This window comes from Sphaeroforma arctica (assembly GCF_001186125.1).
Source record: "Sphaeroforma arctica JP610 unplaced genomic scaffold supercont1.1420, whole genome shotgun sequence".
In the NCBI taxonomy this organism is placed as follows: Eukaryota; class Ichthyosporea; order Ichthyophonida; genus Sphaeroforma; species Sphaeroforma arctica.
Genome location: NW_014039138.1, coordinates 14,457 through 15,410, shown reverse-complemented (window position 1 = coordinate 15,410; position 954 = coordinate 14,457).

Genomic DNA, 954 nt, shown 5'->3' with positions numbered 1-954 from the left:
GTGTGTGTGTGTGTGTGTGTGTGTGTGTGTGTGTGTATCCCAAACAAGCTGTCTAATCAATTTTCCCTTATTCCGGGCGAAGATGTAACAATATAAGCCATAGTAAAGGCGCCGACTTTGTTTTCCTATTTCAAATATGCCGAGATCAGCTAAAGGATACCCATTTTATTTTCCGATTGTCTGCCTGTCAGCAGTCAGATATATCATATCATATCTTAAACAATGTAAACCATATTCCAGATCTCATATAATGCTTGCGATTAGGCTAGCCTATCGTCTGGCCCAGAATCCTGTACCGAACTTTATCTCACACGCCCAACATATTTGCCATAGGTGGATCGCGTTATTGACATGGAATTCGGCTACGGCGAGGCTTGCTATCATTTGCTTATAGAATTCTATGCCAAGGTATGAGGAAGATGCGTGTTACTGGTGTTTTGGGGTTTTAGGGTTTGGTGTTACTGGTGTTGCTTGTGATGTCATATGTTGTAGCTTGCTACAATTTGCTCTGCAATACTATACCAAGGATGTGAAAAAGGTGCGCGTGTAACTGTTGTTGCTGTGTTTTCTGATTAGTTTAAAGTTTAGGGTCTTTTATAGGGTGATGTTTTATGGTTTGGGGTTTATGTACCACTTCCGCGATCTTGACTGATACTCGTAAAGACTTACACGCTTTCCTGTGTATGAGTATATAAATCAGAAACTTTCATAAGCATGTAGGCAGTCATAATAGGCGGACACTCTGCCTTGCGTCAAGGATTCATCAGGACTCACCTTTCAATAGAGAATATACGAATACTCGCACTGCGATCCAATACAAAGGCAAACTGGCAAATACCACACACACATATATATATATATATCACACTCACACACACACATATATATATATATATATATATATATATATATATATATATATATATATATATATACTACTACTACACTACACAC